This window comes from Amblyomma mixtum, chromosome 10, assembly GCF_055824585.1.
Source record: "Amblyomma mixtum isolate Tamu chromosome 10, ASM5582458v1, whole genome shotgun sequence".
Taxonomy (NCBI): Eukaryota; Metazoa; Arthropoda; class Arachnida; order Ixodida; family Ixodidae; genus Amblyomma; species Amblyomma mixtum.
This window is the reverse complement of record NC_143021.1, coordinates 154,587,417-154,603,280: the sequence shown is the minus strand read 5'-3', so window position 1 is coordinate 154,603,280 and position 15,864 is coordinate 154,587,417.

The window sequence follows — 15,864 nt, the reverse complement described above, 5'->3', positions numbered from 1 at the left end:
ACCCATTCTGAATCGTGTATTTAGAGTCGTCTTCACAGTACCGAGGACTCTCAGAAGGTTTTAGAAGTAATTTCTGCCATTTCTGGAAGACAAGAACTCAGAAAACGGGTTTTCAGCTCTAATCTTATTCGCTGAAACACGCCATGCGGCTCTGTGTAAGCCATCCTAAATGGTGTGAAATAAAAAAAAACAAATTTTGTTTTGAAGCTTTCATCATCTTAATCGCATGCTGAAAGACAGCTCACCATTGCTGTTCAAAAGTGTTCTTAAGCCATTCGCTATACACAGCGCCTGCCATTTAACCTGCTCCTTTGCACTGTCAGTTTACCCTGCTTATGAAAAAAGCTCATTCTGAGCTATTTCTGTACCAGAGACCTCGTCATATCAAAAGAAAAATTTCGCCACTTTTCCACATCCTTAGAAACGACACCATTGGCATACAGAAATAAGATCCCTCCGCCGCTTAAACGTGATGCAGTTTCAGATTTCCAGTCTAACGGAAGGATCAGCACCCGGCGAGGGTTGCAACTGTAAACTTACTTCTAAAACCTGTGAGTTACAAGCGCTCTCTGGAACACATTTCTACCCCACATCTGGCTTAATTTGCAATATTTATTTGCTTCGAACCGCGTTTTTTTATTACTCTGGCACGTATTATTTATGCATTTAACACTGGCAGGCAGGTGAATCGACACAAACCCTAAGTAGATGTTAAAACATAGTTAGCGTTCGGAGAGGAGTATCTGTTCGTTAAATCAGTTACTCTGGACTTTCCGCGAGTTCTAAGCTAGGAAATACGTTTTAATTGCTGTTATCAATTGCGTCACTTAAGAATTCAGGCGCCCTAATGTACGCTACCGACCTAAAGATCTTTAGGAAGGTAAGCGCTGATGCTGAATGTCTGGTTTTGCAAGAAGACTACTTTCCTGCTGACGAAGAGTACAAAATCAACCGCCTTGATCCTAAGCCTCTTTTTCTCTCCTAACCTGGGATGCAGTCAATCCAGTTTCGTGCCATCGTGATCTTGACCAGCAACTAGCTTCGGCAGGGCATATAACGTAAAGGCAAGATTGCCGATGGTCCTGAAGGGTTCCGACCCTTGAGGATTGCAAAGGAAGAAAAGCGTAGCAGGAGGCGGCAGAAAGTTAGGTGGTCGGAAGAGATTACTAAGTTGGCGGGGATAGGGTGGCCGCAGCTGGCACAATAAAGGATTAGATTGAGCGATATGGGAGCGGCCTTATTCCTGCAGTGGGCGTAGTCAGGCCGATCATGATAATGATATTTCCTTGGTTTGTGTCCTCTACTATTGCGCAGTGACTACTTCCAGTTTGTGCTATTTCACGCGTTTCAGAAAACACCACATATTATGGCTGCATAGCGCACTTCTTACAAAACCTAATATGATATTCCAGACAACACGAAGAATTTGCTTCAGTGACTTTGAATTCTATTTCGACTCTAACGACGCAGAGAAAAGATGCAGTAGAGATAAACTGGTTGCCACCATTTTTTATAGTTGCGTTGGAAGACGGCGCTTCTTTATTACGATTGTCCCTTTCTCATCTCCAAACCTTTTCTTTATTCGCGCGCAGATAAAAGCGGGATATTGCTTTTGCTCTGCACTGTAACATTTACTGCCTTGAAATGCTATCAAGTGTTTGTGACCGTACAGTAACGTTCAAGCTTGGCACTACTAGATACCTTTTATCCTAGACGGACGGGCCGGATAATGCAATCAACAGTTTTCTTTGCCTGAACAACTCTTTGTACAGAGCAGTTGATATTATTACCTTCTTTGTAATTATCATCTTTATGGCGTGTGCACTGATGTTTGTTTAGGTTCCGGAACGTGGCTTCAAGCGGCGGCTTCTAAAAAATATTACTTTCCATGGCCATCTATCCTTTCCTTCTATATTTTGTCAGCAGTGTGATTTAAATCATTGTTTGTATTGGTGCTATTTTTTGCAGAGTTCACCGTCCTAGTAAGCTGATACTCACCGCAGGCGTGCGTAAAACTAAAAATATTTAATTAAGCAAATTTCAACAAAATCATATTCACGCGGACAAAACCTGATACAGATTGCTGCATTGCGCACGAAATCAAGGCACCTGAAACATTTAGGCCTGCCCACAGCACTTTGCAATCAACCCAAACATTCATCGTATGATTGGATAGCAGACAAGAAATATTTGCACTGTAGAATGACCTTAATAACAAAGCTATAAAAAACTCTGCACATCTTGTGCGCTGGTTAGCGTGCAAAGCAAATTCATCGAAGAGTTCATAAATACAGCTCTGGGCCAGAATAAGTGTCCACGGCTTAGATCTACACCATTGCAGAAGGCTTAATAAAGGTCCACAATAAGCATCAGTGGCGTCGCTGGGTTGGGCCCAATGCAGCTGCATATTGTCTAGTATCTTAAACAAGCTCCCTCGATCTTGTTTCAATTGGAGACCGCAAGACTTTAAAAACTGTCAACCAATGTGAACATTTTGAAAGCACGCTGCAGTGTCCAAGATTCCGTTGTCTTTAGTGCATCTTTATTGCCGTCGAGGCGGCGCCACCATGCGGGTCCACCGAGGGTCCATTGCGCAAGAGACTTTACCGTGTAGCTGGAAAGAAGGAATGGGGCACAAATGCTGTAGAAAACAATTGCGGCGCACCTGAACAATGATTCCACAGTGAACGCGATTACTCCTTGAGAATGGCTCCTCTAAAAAAGAGGCACTGATGAACTAGATAAAATGTCAGACGCAAATAAAGGTAGTAATCGCGAATGTATACTGATTAGCACAATGAATAACCGAAACGTGGGATGGGAGTTTGATGGCTGCCTGCTCTGGCTATGCATAACAGTAGGACAGATGTCCAAGTATCACTCATTATCTTTGTTTTTTTTTTTAAAGGCGGTCCCATTTGAAAGCCACTAGGTACACAGTCATGTACAGAAAATAGCCACCTTGCCTAGAGGGTCTTAGGGGTGACCTGCCGGGCAAGTAAACTGAAATTTTGACTCACCTGCCTTTAAAGGGGCAAGATATTTGTGCCTGTCTACACTGGAACGCTGTAATACACGTAATCAAGCGAGAGCTTCACTACGCTAGCTGCGCAGCATTTCGTCGTGTCGGGCGCGAGCCGTATCTGCGCATGCGCTGTTTCCATGGCAACCGGTTGCCGTAGGAACTAGGAGCCACTCCAGCAAAAAGTATTGTTTCGCACGTGTAGTCTCTTTAAGTACGGTAAAGCCTTAGGATTAAAATGTAAAAAAAAATGCTGATGGTTTCGCTTGGTTAAACCTGATGTAAAACGGCGAGTTGAGCGAGTTGGTAGATACTTGAAGAAAACAGCGCGGCAAAAGGGACAAGAGTCACGTCGTCTTCTTCTCTCTCAGCCCTGTTGCTGCGCACTTTTCTTGAAGTGAACCAAATGTTACGCGAAAACTTCTGAGACGCTGCCGAACCAGTTGTCCGTGAATTTCTGCTGGAACTGCCTCGCTGCAGTCCCAAATTCACTGAGACGGATCACATGGTTATTCCGTCTCTTTGACTCGGTTTCCATCGGTTGTTTCATCGGCTCATCTATGCGCCTCACTGCGCATGTGCCGTGCTCTTTCAGGGGCGGCACGCGCAGCTGCGTGCACTAAATTGTCAGATGCGCAATGGATGAAGAGGCGGATTGCAAGCGTGGGTACTCAGTGCCGCATCACAAGGGCTACAAGAAGCTACGCCGACGGATCCTGGAGTTGCAGCATGGTACAAGGCCGGCCGGCAACGAGATAAGGTAGCGAAGAAGGCCAAGCGTACGGCTGAGACGCCCGAAGGACGGGAAGAATGGCTCGCTAAGTGACGACCACAAGAAGCTGAGGGGCGAAGACAACGAGCCGCGAACGGAGCCGCCGCCTCGACTCAACAGCCGATGGAAATCGGGTCTGAGAGACGGACTAACCATGTGATTCGTCTCCGTAAATCTGGGACTGGAAACAGGCAGTTTCACCAGAAATTCACGGACAACCCGTTCAGCAGCGTGTAAGAAGCGTTTGCGTACACACTAGGTTTAACCAAGCTAAACCAACCGCAACTTTTATCTCTGAATCTGAGTACCCGCTTCTACCTTTCACTTTCTTTTCTCCGCAGAACCCCGGTCAGCCGCTGTAGACAAGTCGACTAACCACTGTACTAAAGGGTGCAAGAAAAGGCACGTCCCTGTTTGTATTTCTGTTCTCTTTATATAATGAGCTAGAGTACGAAGGTGTGCGTTAAATGCATCTAGTACTCATGTCAACTTACTCTAAAAAAGAAGTAGCCTTTCTTTGGAAGAACCCTCCAAAAGAAGGCGAATTCCTCAAGCTAAAACTCAGGTCCAGAAATATACAATCATTAAATCAAGAACTAGTAAAGCGATTGTTGCCACTTTTCGCAGAAGTTAGGAAGAAGCCTTTCCAAACGCTGAACACCACTTTGAGGTGAACGTTTGATAAGAAGTGAAAAAACTCAAAACCCAGTTGTAGCATGATATTGAACAAATAACTTAAACATTTCATATGAAAGTAGCCAATAGCCATAGAAACCAAACATTTCAGGCAATTTCCATCTCAATAAGATGCCAAAAAGCAGCTAATTAATGAGGCTAGGTCTAGAACTAGATTACAATTTGTTCTGTAGAGCTGTCAAAAAATTTCACTTTCTTCAGAATTCCGCTTTTAAAAATTCGGAAATGAACAATAAGAAAGGCAACAGAATAAAAAAAAATTCAGAAGTGTGGTTAGTAAGGAACACATATAAATATTTTAACGGCGCAAAAAACAGACGAAACACATATGTATTTGGCAAGATGACGGGAAAACTTCAAACTGGTTTTATTACCAACAAGAAACGTGCATATATTGCGTTTATCGTCACATGCAAAGTAAGGTCACCGACTTATCAGCAATGACGTGATAAGGCACGTTCTAGGAATTTCTTTCCAGCTTTTCTCTTTCCAAGGGTAAAGGGGCGGGCTAGTAGGTAATCCATATTAAAAAAAAATATAGAGTGCAGCTTAAAACAGACACGCTCAAAGATGAGAGCTCACGTCCTTCTTTATAAGTCGGTGACCTGTCTGGGCATGTACCGATAAACGTTATACATGTATACATGCGGTGTATAATAAAACCGATTGGAAGTTGACGCTTCGCGTTGCCGTGCACCTATGTGTTTCGTCTGTTTTTTGCGCCGTTAATTATTTAAATATGAACCAAACCCAACTAGCCCAGCAGCAAGTACTTTTAAATAGTAAGGGAGAAATATTGTGTTTTATGCTTGAAGTTCACGTAATTTACCTGCAGAAGAAAGCGAGTAGCATGCAATTTTTCTTCCCTGTTGCCACTGATTTTATTTATAACATATCTTACCACCACCATTTCTTGCCTGATAAAATTTCAAATGTTTTGGAGTAATTAATTGAGGCAAAAAAGCATTTATGATTCTTTTTTTTAGATCTTCTTAGTAGTCTGAGAATGGTACTTTGGCAGCCCTTATGCGGGGGGGGGAGTTAAGAAGACGGGTGACATATGCACAATTGATTTAAATGATTTTTTCACATTCGAGTGCTGAGGCCACTGCTTTCGTGCACAACATGCTTTCTCGCTCACAGAACTGGTAAACCAAATCCTATTCTATTATGCACCTCAAGGTTTTAGACTAATATTCAGCGCTTGTATCGAGCTGTTTTGTCTTTTAACAGCCATATGTACGACAACTTTCCTGTTCCGAAACAGCTTAAGAAGGACATCAACTTAAGAAAATCATTAACAGTAAATAGAGTAAGATCCTTGATATTAAATTCAAGTGCAGCAAAAATAATGCGCATTGTGCAAAGGTGGTTGCAAAACCCTTAATCTATGCTAAGGAACTCCAGGACACAATGGAGAACAAAGAGGAGCACTGTCGGTGTGCACCCCCTGTAGGTATTTTCAGCACCTTAGTACAGGACTCTTCCGCGCCCTGATACACAATACCTGCATGACTGCTGATGTTCCAACTCAATCCTTTCTGTAGTCTGGGAAGGCTTAATAGTGGCTGTTTATGTGGCGAATGATTATTGTTCTTGATTTATTGTTACAACTACCTGGTTCTTTTGGTTGCTTGAAGAGTTCAGTTGGTCTTATTCTATTGTTGAGTATAGCTAAGTAAATGGGTTGTAAACAAAGCCTAGTTAACTGATTATTGATGCTAAATTTAATCTGAGTATTGTTTCATGCTCCCAGCCCTCTCACTGTCGTGGGCAATTAGTTATAGACCGGTAAGACTTTTAGCACGCTGCAGTATTAGCGCACTCGTTCAACCGACAACCAGGCTATGCCATCTTTGCGTTGGTTTCGAGCTTGCTTCACTTCTAGTGTTGCCTCTTGCCGAATGATCTCCGTATCTACACGAGTGCCTCAGTGAATGGCCTGACGTTACTTCTCTATAGCATTCATATGCATACTGCCGCAACGCATTACTGGCGCCGCCTAGTAGTCGCGCTCAGGAGGCTGGCGCGCGCTCTTCTTCGCCCGAGAGCTCGCTCGCTAGTCGGTCAGCCGGCCGGCGAACGGGCGGTCGAGTGCCGGGCGCATCAGCCGGAGCGGGATGTCGGGGTGCAGGACGGACGAGAGGAGCGGACCTGTATGGTGCCGGCAGTGCTGGCGCAGGGGTACGCAACGCGTCGCTGTAGGACATGACGTGCGGCGCAGGCGGCGGCTGGGGGGATGGCATTGATGGCACTGCTTGCCGGAGCTCATTACGTATAACATCCGAGATGCCTCCAACACGCGGGTGTTGCTCGAGAAAGGGCAGCTTTTGCAGTTCTTCACGTACGATGCTTCGGACAAGCTCGCGAAGGGCGCCACTCTCGTTGCCGTTCATCGGCGAGCGGAAGTCCATAGCAGTGATGTTCGCAGAACTTTCAAATTGTACGAATCGCTGTTGTAGGGCACGCTCCATACTTGTCGCCTCCTTCTTAAAATCAGCCACAGTACATGGAGGGTCACGTACAAGGCCGACGAAGATCTGTTCTTTAACGCCACGCATCAGATGGCGCACCTTCTTTGCCTCCGGCATGGACGGATCCGCGCGGTTGAAGAGCCGAGTCATTTCTTCTACGAACATGGCGACGCTCTCATTGGGCCGCTGCGCTCGGGACTGTAGAGTCAGTTCAGCCATCTCTTTTCTTGCGTCGTTGCCGAATGTGCTGAGCAGCTTTTGCCGGCAATCTTGCCAGGTGGTGATGGTAGTCTCGTGGTTTTCAAACCACATCTTGGCGGCGTCTTCAAGTGAAAAATAAATGTTCCGCAACTTTCGCTCCTCGTCCCACGCATTAAACGCAGCGACCCGGTCGTAGTTGGTCAACCAGTCCTCAACATCCTCAAATTTGTCGCCATGGAACGGCGTGGGCATACGCGGAGCATGGAAGAACAGCGGTTGGGCACTCACTGGGAGGTGAATGGGCTGGCTTGCCTCTGTAGTCGTCATGGTTCGCGGTAAGGAAAGAAGGGGACCACACTCGGGAGCTAAGCCTCTCAAGCGGCGGCTGGCCTTGTGCACAGGTGTTTCCACGGTGTGTAGCGGGGCTTCGGAGGCACCCAAAAGCTCTTCGGACATGGGATGCACCCAGCACCTCCACCAAAATGTCACAGAAGCAGGTAGGCAGGTTTATATTTGCCACAACGTCCAAGCGCCAGCGGAAACGGCCCGGCCGGCTGACCGACTAGCAAGCGAGCTCTCGGGCGAAGAAGAGCGCGCGCCAGCCTCCTGAGCGCGACTACTAGGCGGCGCCAGTAATGCGTTGCGGCAATACATTTCCATTCGTTTTCAAAAACCGCCTTCTTGAAAATGTATTTTGCAGAAAAAAAGGAACCTATTCATACCTATTGCAAAGGAATGGTCATTTACTATTCAATATTGTTCTACAATTATAAAGGTTCGCAGAAATAATAAAAGGTGTGCGGGTGAATATTCAATGAAAAAGCGTCATAGCTCAGCATGCAGTGCCGTTAGCTATGAGGAGTAGGCGAAAGGAATTGCCTTAGAAGAGCTCTAACCTATTTACTTCTCATTTTGTTAACACGATGGAAAAAACGGAAGTATTTTGTTGTTACTCTCCTGCACAAGCTCTATGCTCTTTTCACCAGGGTGTCGAACCGGTATTTTTTCGGGTTCGGTTTGGGTTCGGGTTCACGCCTTTCGGGTTCAGTTCCGGGTTCGGCTCCAGAGAGCCATTCCGTTCCGGTTCGAACCGGTTCGGACCATCTCGAACCGGTTCAAACGGGTTCAAACGGGTTCAGGACAAAAAAAGATTAGAACGCAGGTGGGTTTCAGTGATATGCGTTTTCTTTTTTCTTGCACATCGCTATACAAAAAAATGCAAAGATTTGCTTACGAGAACATAAAACTGAGCTAGTTGGTAACGGTAGCTTAAGCAGCGCAGTAAACAGGACAAACGGAAGTCTGGAGACGACACAGACGCTAACAACTGGTTATTACATTCTCGGAAAAGTATATGAAGGCGCAGGACACAGTCAACAATCCAAAAAACAGAAGTGCAAAGATTAAAACTAAAAAATCATACTACGCATGCACATCGTAGTCGAGTCATGACAGCTTTTTCAGTGAAATTCGAAGATTATATTCCATAGTAGACGGCACTCCCCTATCTCCTGGACCTCACACAATGCCAAGAAAGCCTGGCTGCTTATCTGTGAAATTGATGTATGGTGAAGCAACACGCTCATCTGCATCCTTCCTGATCATACAGGCCTCCACCATCTCCCTACAAATTCGATCAGGGTGATTAAACAGGAGAGTTGTCTTTCTAAGTGGGGAAGCAGATGAGTGTGTTGCTTCACCATCTATCAGTTTGGCAGATAAGGAGTCAGGCTTTCTTGGCATTGTGTGAGGTCCAGGACAGGAGATAGGTGAGTGCCGTCTACTATCGAAGATACTCTTCGAATTTCGTTGAAAAAGACGTCACGACTCGACTGTGATGTGCATGCGCAGTATGGTTTTTAAGTTCTAACCTCTGTTCTGTTTTTCTGGGGTTGTTTCCTGTGTCCTGCCCCTTTTCCCAGAAGAAAATAACCAGTTGTTAGTCAGCGCTCGTGCCGTCTTCTGTCTTCCTTTTGTCGTGTTTACTGCGTTACTTGAGCATGAAAAAATTATTTAATGCGAGATGTTCTCACTTTACCCATTTTATTTATTGTCCGCAGAAAAAAGACGAATTTACGATAAGAGCCGCAAAATCAAATGAACTCGAAATTAATGAAAATCGGTTATGTATATACGCTATAATCCACCTTATGAGGTGTAGGATGAAAAGCCGATACATTTTGCATCTACAAGACCCTCCTGCTTGAGCAGTTTGGGAGACCCCGTAGCGCGAGTAATAGGTCTCCCTTGAAGCTTTAGTGAGTTGGGACTTTCTCGTACGCAGTGTACTTACGGGGCCCCAAAAATGCCGCTGCACGCGCCCTCTACGTCCCGCGAACTACTGAGAAACGAACTGTCATGTATCGGCCCGTATACATACAGACCTTTCCGTCACACCGAAACCGACTTGCCTGTCCCCCCTCCTTTACTACATGGTAAGAAAATGTTCGAGAATCCCTCCACCGCCCATCCCCCACCCAACGAGAGCCTCGTGGGAGCACTGGCTCTCCCTAACATCCAGAACTTACCAAACATAATTTATTTAAATCACCTATTCGACATTGCCTTTGTAACTGACGTTATATATCCTGAGCCCCTATAGCTCAGTATGTTCAAAAACTCAGCTAATCGTGGCTTCTCGCTATAGTAAAGTAAGAAATTTATTTGTGATAGAATGTTTGGGACTTTTCCTGGGGCGCTATCAAATGCAACCTTTGCGTCCACAAAATTTTTTTGCGCCCCTGATAGAGTGATAAGGAGGGGTTATATGGCATGCACCATTTGTCCACCAACTTGTTTCAGGCGTTTATTTCCAAAGCCACAAACAACCCCTTTCTGGCAGCTATGCTTAATAGGTGAATAAGTGTTTGCCTGTCTTTTCTGGACATGCTCGCGACTGCTGATTCATTCGGTTTTCTCACTATTGGCTTTCACTTACCTGTACGGCCTCTCCACAAGGCAGATGACAAATGTTGCGATCGGTCATTACTTCCTCTACCCATACATCTGCAGCCTTACCTAAACTTTCTTGATACTAGTGTATTAAAGCGAAATCAGCGGATGTACAGTGGAGCCCACTTCAATGGCCATAGATATAACGAACCCTCGCTTATTTTGAGCGGGTGTGGTGAACGCGTGAAAATATGCATGAGGGCAACGGAAATTCATCGCAGATACAGCGAACAACTCTGGCCACACCACTCGGTTATAGCGAACGAGGTGGCGTGGTGAACTACCCCGAGGTTGTGGACGTCGTTCTTCCGCTAAGTACGCAGATGAAATAGCGCCTCTCAACCTACACGACACCGCCCCGGAAAAAATATGTCAACACAGAAATGGAATTATAAGGTGGCACTGCTGTGCGCAGCGCTAACCGGAAAGTCCGGCGTCCGGTAACACTGTAAATGCTAAAGTAAACACGGTAACCATGTGCTACAATTTTCTATTGAAATAGTAAGTAGCCGCTGGCCAAACCCGCGTCGATGGCCAACGAGGGCGATCATTGCCTAGCGCGTTCGCCGGCTCGGCAAAGCATCCTGAGTCGAAAAAGCGCTGTGCGCGTGAGACAGGGGCATCGTCGAAAGCGAAGCAACTGACCAATCTCGCGGATCAACTTAAAACAGCGTTTAGATAATTTTGAAATCCTTGCTGGCCATGCCAGCCACGTGGTATGCATAGCCTGCCCAGTCGTCTCAATCTTTGGCGCCGTTGCCACGTGCAGGCATTGTCATATAGCGGACAGTGCAACGGACGCCTTCTGCGCCACAAGCGCTGCGCTACTTCGTCGCTGGATCAGCCCAGTAACGACAGATGAAGCTCGAAAACAAGAAATCTGGATTTCAGATTTCTGGCAACGCTTTGTTGATCTATAGCCGACCGGATGTTTCCTCGGGTAACTACGTTCCTGCGGACCCCAAAGTCGCAGAAGCGCCTGCTCTGACGGAGACGTTGAACACCAAGTTCGAGGTTATCCTACTGCCAGGAATCTCATTTACGTGGCCGACCTGCCACCAGTTGCCATGCAGACTTCATCCATGATTAGTTATACCCGTCCCTAAATTTGATAGTTGGCAGCAAGGCCTCGACGAGGATTAAAAGACCGCCCTAGATAGCCTGGAAAAAGCCGTGGCAGGCTCTGATTTGCACAAGTAGGCACGCTTAACGCAGCTTTGTAAGAAATAATTGCCACTTATAGCGGCCTTAGTATTTTTGGCTGTTGTAAGAAGAATCCACTTGCTACGAACATCAGATATAACAAATTGAACCTGCGGGACCATCAGGTTCGCTATAAGTGGGCTCGACTTAGTTTTAATCGGCCACAAAAACCTTTTTCACCCTTCAGACATGGACCTTACATGTTAGGACGTACCTTCGTGCCCAAAAGAATACAGCATCATGACGAACAAAATCATTTTAGTGCTGAAATTGTTTCTCGTTGCTCGCACAGGTAGAAATGCACTGTATGTGTATGTGTTAAGGGGTATGTATAGTATCGTTTCAAAACTTAAACAAATAGTGAAAGAACTTAATTGGTTTGGTTTGGTTTATGGGGTTTAACGTACCAAAGCGACTCAGGCTATGAGAGACGCCGTAGTGAAGGCCTCCGGAAATTTCGACCACCTAGGGTTCTTTAACGTGCACTGACATCGCACAGTACACGGGCCTCTATAATTTCTCCTCCAAAGAAATTCAACCGCCGCCGCCGGGGTTCAATCCCGGCCGCGAAAAGTAGATATAAGTCGCCAGACAGAGAACTCAAGATCGAACAGTGCGCGAACAGCGGATGGAGCCGCGCGCTGGTGGCTGGCAGCAATTTTTTCTTAGAAGCAGAACGATTTCAGTGAATCGGCATAACGAAATCACTTCATCGTAGTTACATTGCATCGTAGTAGCATCTTTTTGGGCGTAATCACTATCGCATGCCAGCGAGCACATGTATTTCCGCATTGCCCTTTTGTGTAATAGGTACTTAATTTTTTCCTTATTAGTACATCTCCACCCTTGCCAAGAACCCGCCTTTCGTTGCTTATTTCCGTCGAGCGCAAACAAGAATATGCGGATTCTAAAAAAAAAAAAAGAAGCTGCACCAATTTATACATCTTCTTTTGGTAATACTAGCAGTAATATCTCAGGTTTAACGTGTTGAGTAGACAATGGGGCTATATGACAGACGGTGTAGTGGAGGACTACAGATTAACGGAGACCAGCTGGGGATTTTCGACGTGCGACAGAGCACGCTGGTTTTTGTACTTTTGGAATCAGCAGCCGAGCTCCACAGCCATTGAGCCATGTTTTTTTCTTTATTGCTGTACAGGCCCATCGTTAAGGGTTTTATTTAGAACTTGCCGTCTAAGACAATGAGCGCCTACAAAAGTACATGTTGCACTACCCACTGCGGTTGCTCATTGGTTAGGGCGCTCGGTTACTTATTCGGTGTACCCGGGTTCGAACTCGGCCCCGGCGGCCAGGTTTCGATGGAGGCGAAACGCAAAAGGCACCGTGGGCTGCGCGATGTCAGTGCACGTTAAAGGGCAACTGCGCCACTTTTTGAGAATTTCACGATACTCAAGGATTCAAATCTATATAGGTTGTAGGTAAAGCATGCTAAGTTTTTTGCACTACCATTTAAAATAGTGACGTAATCGACGATTAAATTTTGCACTTCTCCTCAAAGCAACAAAGGAGCGCGGGGAAGTTCAGTGGGATGTCACGGAAGGTATGATTTCAAATTACTGCTGCCGTCAGCCACGCCCTGCCGTGCTCCGTTGGACGCTTCCAAACAACGTTCGGCGGGCTTTGACTTCGGTGCCGTTGGTTTTTTTTCCTTCAAAGCAGGCGTTTATGCATTTGAAATGTACGGATACTTTCGATGACGTCATCATGCGTCCCCCCCTTTAGCGTTGTGCGCTGCGGAGAAGCTTGAAGGCCGTCGCAATTTTAATTGGTGATTACGTCACCGTTTCAAATGCTAGACCAAAAGGACTTCGCATACCTTACCTGGAAGTTTCACACATTCGACCCTTTTAAGCTCGTCGATTTCTAAAACCTATGCAGTTGCCCTTTAAGGATCACCAGCAGGTAGAAATTATTCTGGAGCCCACCCCTACTCGCCTGTTTCTCTTTTTTTCTTTCACTCCCACCTTCCTCCCTCTCTCACGGCGCGGTTCAGGTGTCCATCAAGAAGTGAGACAGACTGCACCATTTCCTTACCTCTGAAACCACCATCGCAACATTGTTGGGCACTCGCGATAATATTTCGCCTATTTGTGGGAAATGACGCAAATAAAAGGAAGGCACATTCTCAATCGGTACTAAAATGACTATAGACACCCAGTTTTATTGCGTGTTTTCTCCTTTCAAATGACGCCATAGATATTAGAATACATGGATCACCGTGTGGTATTCGCCTGCTGCCACTAAATAATTTAGAAAATAATTTTTCCTCCCATGCTGTTTCGGTTTCATCAACCGAATGATGGCTTTGACGTGAGTTCAACATTAGGTCCCGTGAGGCACGGGAAAACTGATACAAACGCTGATACGTTGTTCTGACTCACTGTAGCACTTATATCAGCCGACTTCAAGACCTATATTTGCAACGAACGACGTATCAGCAACTATATTGCCGTTTTATAGGACCTCACGCGACCTAATTTCCACTACACGTCACAGCCATCGCTATGTTGGTGAAACCGAAACAGGGTCAAGAAGAAATTCAGATATAAATTATTTATTATGTGTTGGTGAATACCACGCGGTGCTCCATGTACACCAACGTCTAACGCATTGTTTGAAAGAAGAAAGCACGCAAGCAAAAGTTTGGTATCTATAGTACTAAAACCTATGCAGCTGCCCTTTAAGGATCCCCAGCAGGTAGAAATTATTCCCCAGGTGGTCGAAATTTCCGGAGCCCTTCACTACGGCGTCCCTCATAGCCTGAGTTGCTTTGGGACGTTAAGCCCTAATAAACCAAACCAAACTAAACCAAACAGTACTTTATTGAGTTAGATCAGTCCTAACATTTTGATTAAAGATTTACACAAATATGTAAAAGGGAAGAAGTAATAACTCAAGATTTCACATAAACCTGACGTGCAAGTCTTTACAATTGGGGGGTAGTACATTACAGAAGCGTCCATTAGGCTTCTACCCAGGCACCAGACCTCCTGTAAGTTTGCTGTCACATATACTGGGTACCATTTCCGCACTTCCCAGCGCAGACAGCTATACGGGTGCGTAAATCTACGCGATAGATAATCTCATTTTGTCGAAAAACAAGACGTATGCCGGGATGCAAAAAAGTGGGGCTGAACCGGGTCTCGAACCGGTTCGGAACGGTTCCTTTGAATCGTTCCGGTTCGGGTTCAGTTCCAGGATGGCGAAAAAAATATGGGTTCGGTTCGGTTCCGGTTCCGGGCGAAAATTCGGGTTCGGTTCCGGTTTCGGGTTCGGGTTCAGTTCCGGTTCGACACCCTGTTTTTCACGCTGTTTTTAGTGAACTTACTGAGATTTTTGTCTTTAAAAAAGGGGAAATAGTGGTCATTTTGATTATGTTATGAATGCTGAATGCTTTCACCGTCTCTTTAACACAAATTTTTATCGCCTTTTCTGTGAAATCAGACCAGATATGCTTCTTGCACTGGGTTGCGAAGGATGAGTTTGTCAGAGCAAACAGCGATTAAGCATTCCGTGCTCGGCCATGGCTTTCGCTCTTGTCGATGGCAATGCGGCTGTGCGGATGCCCACTTTCTTCGAAATACACCCAAGTTAGCAACAAATTTTTCACAGCAGCACGTAAGATCAGAGTTCTCCACCCCAATTACTCTTGCATACAGATGACACAGGACTGCCGAAAATTACCCAAGATGACAATGGTGTCAGTGTGTATGTGGAAGCAGTCTTACATCCAGCATGCACGCGATAGTTCCTCCTGGAGCAAGGCAAATTAATTTTTCTTCCTTTCCGAGCACATCTCATGGGCGCCCCTTCCTGCATTCCGCGTCGTAGTCGTCAGCGTTGTAACATGATAACCGTGTCATGTATTAGAAGAGCGAAACACCACCTGACATAGCGAGATTGAAGGAATTGAAATCGGGAAGTGGGCTGCCGGGAAGATCCCGAAGGGCGGCTAGAGGCGTAACATGCTACCTGCCAAACGTGCCTTTGAAATAACTGAAGAGCTAAGCTGCAATTTCACATCACCGGCTATCGTAATCCTCTGCAATTTTTTTTATCCCTCGTAAAACGCGATTATCAAAGTGAAAAAAGAAGTTTGCTGTTGGCAATTCCTTCTGTGGGGCAATGTGGAAGGTATTACTCTACATTGGCACCAGTAAAAAGCCCACAAGACTGACAAGACTGTGCGTGAACACAATAGCCATTGCCGACAGGAATTTTCCTGTACTCTCCGGCTTAGTGCTGCATTTGTAAATTCTTTGCGTTTAAAGCGTTTTTCTAAAGCAATTAAAGACCTTGATGGGAAACCGTAGAAAGCGAATTCTAAAAGTGCACTGCCAAATCAAATAGTGTTTCAGCGTCCTTTCAAAAGTACTGCTTGAAAATACAGTGACACAAGAAGTATTTTTCTGCAGTTTTCTAGTTGAGTCTGTGTTTTGTGTTAGTAGCGCTTTCTGTTAATCTTGTTAATAACAAATGTGGCCGGACTGTTGTAAGGCGTCTTCAAATTTTGTTTGATAAAA